Below are 2,466 nucleotides of genomic sequence, written 5' to 3' on the forward strand. Positions count from 1 at the left end.
GGGAACCCCGACGTCCCTTTCTCTGTCCACGCCCAGCGCCATGTTTAGAAGAGTGTGTGTAACAGGAACTTCTTGGGGTTTGCCTGGGTTGTTTGAAGTAGTTTGATCAGATTGGAAGTTTTTCATTCCATTGTTTTCTGCTTAGGTAAGAATCCTCTTTTATTCTGTGACCTGACAGTAGGGCCTGCCTGGATACGGGTTTTAAGCTTTTTAAAGTTTTTACAAAGAATAAAAAAAGAACATTGACTAAAAGTTTCTCTTCTAGAAGTGAATCTGAACACAAGAAATTGATGCAAGCCCTTGGTGGCATAGAAAAGCAGGGAGATATGAGAAAGCTGCCAGGGAATGGGCACAGCTGGTTCCAGCCCCTGACCCAGGGCCGCCTTTGCTGCTCTGTGGGTGGCCCAGCGTGTGGCGGACCTTTCTGTGAGTGCTAAGTGGCTCTGCGCCTCTGGCAGCCTCCAGAGAGGCAGCTTGCATTGCGTCGGCCTCCTTCTCGGACCCAACCGGCCCGCTCTCCCCGTGGGAAGAAGGGATCTGGACTGCCAGGCTCTGGCCCTGGGTGGCAGAGGGTGTCAGCCCACAGCAGCCCAGGGTCCCAGGCACGCTGGGTCCAGCCAGGTCAGTGGCCCAGGCCTGTGGCCCACCCAGGGAACCGGCATGGCAGGCTCCCTGCAGACGCCAGGTCGGGGCCACCTGTACAGGGGATGGTAACGTGCCCTGATTGGCCGGAGAGGTGTCTCACTGCCTAATCCAGTTCTTTACTGTGTCTTCACACACTTCCGCTGGCCCTCAACTCCGCTGGGGTCCTGAAGCCAAAGCAGCTGCAGTGACTCTGTGGGTGTCCGTGTTGGGCTCCCCAGACCTTGTCCCTCTCCCTCACCTCCAGGGCCCCTGCTTGGAGGTTCTGGTCTTGCTGGGGTACAGCGGGTGACATCACAGCACAGCCCTTGGCCCAGCTATGCCTGACCACAGGTCTCTGCCTCTGTGCCTCCATAATCACACGGACTTGTTACAGGGGAGCGGGTGATATCTTCTGGAATTTCTGGGCCAGGGCTCTCTGAGATCCTGGGATGCCTCAGCTATGGCAATGACTGTCATGGAGATGAGGCTGGGTCTCCAGGTGCCCAGGTCCCCTGTGTGCACCGCCATTGCCCTGACCGGCCAGGGCCTCCCTGTGCCCGCAACTCCTGAGTGGTTGCCCTTCTCCTCTGGGAAGGGCTGTGGGATCCAGACTGTCACACAGGCTCTGTGTTGGCCCAAGCCCTCCCGAGGACGCAGCGGGCAGGAAGGAGCCTGTGTGGCTGGAGGAAGGGGCTGACGCATGCGCCCAGCTGCCTCTGCGCCCACTGATGGCCTGCACTCCGTCTCTGGCCCTGTGGTCGGGCAGAAGGCGGCTCCAGGTGACCCTGTGATCAGGTGGCTCTTGGGTGGCCGGGGGCCCCCAGACACCATTCCACGGTGGCCTTCCTCTAGTCAGGTGGCCTGCAGCAGCTGACAGCGGGATTTCAGTGTACCCTGGAGCAAAGACCCCGACTCTGAGAGGCCACCATGGCCACCCACACAGAGGCCTTGGTGCACAGGGACTCAAGTCGGAGGAACAGTTTGTCTCCTGCATGTCTCTGAAGAACACATTTTGCTCTTTGTCGGCAACAGCCACCCCTTCCTGGCTTGCACAGCCCGTTGCATTCCGGTCTGTGGCGCGGCGTGGAGCCCTCAGCTGGCACTCACCCGATGGCAGGCGGGGTCCCGGGCCTGGCCCAGCTCTCTGCTCCTGGCGCAGTGGCCTCGCTGTCTGTGGATCCTTCCTCAGAGCGGCGGGCCTCGGGGGCTCTCTATGCACCGCTGTGGAGGCACCTGCTGGACCGGTCTCCTGTTAATCCTGTCCCTCCCTCTCCAGATATAGGGCTAGGAGGGCAGCACGGAGCAGGCTGCACACCACCCTGGAGGGCTCGGAGGGAGGAGGGGGAGGAGTGGCGAAGGCCTGGTCCTGAGCTCCAGGGACTTCAGGGGCACAGCGGACCCTGACTCCAAGCCCTCTGACCTGTGGCTGTCCAAGGACTCCCGAGTTGGGAATGACAAGGCATAGTGAGCTGTACACTGGCTATGCCCCTGTTCCCTGTGTAACTGCAGTGGAGGTCGATCAAATATTAGGGACGATGAGTCCTCAGAGTCCTTCCTGACACCGTTTTCCAGTTGGGTAAAAGATAAACCCGCCGCCTATCCTTGGTTTATGCTGTATGTCATACTCTAAAAGAACAAAAGCCAAAGGTTGAAAATGCTCAGAGAACTTTCTTGTTTGTTCAAGGTTCCATTTTCCTCTGACTGATATTACAAACTGAGCGTGTTATTTGGTTTTGTTTGATTTAATTTTCTGAGTACCTCACGCAGTTCTACCGTCATAACATGTCCTTGTGGACACACTGCGTGGTTCACTTGCAGTTTGGAGAATTCTACTATTTGTGG

At 57.7% G+C, this 2,466-nt stretch overlaps 1 protein-coding gene across 1 annotated transcript in view; it reads right to left on the reverse strand.

The window, feature by feature from the left end:
• Positions 1-2,254, reverse strand: part of LOC102005031 (sulfotransferase 1C1-like) — a gene marked incomplete at its 3' end in the record, with an annotated part of 13,657 nt that extends 11,403 nt beyond the window's left edge. The window contains 1 exon segment of the mRNA XM_013522679.1: positions 1,732-2,254.
• Positions 2,255-2,466: the final 212 nt, after the last annotated feature.

This window comes from Chinchilla lanigera, unplaced genomic scaffold (genome assembly GCF_000276665.1).
Source record: "Chinchilla lanigera isolate Chin_1 unplaced genomic scaffold, ChiLan1.0 scaffold00069, whole genome shotgun sequence".
Taxonomy (NCBI): Eukaryota; Metazoa; Chordata; class Mammalia; order Rodentia; family Chinchillidae; genus Chinchilla; species Chinchilla lanigera.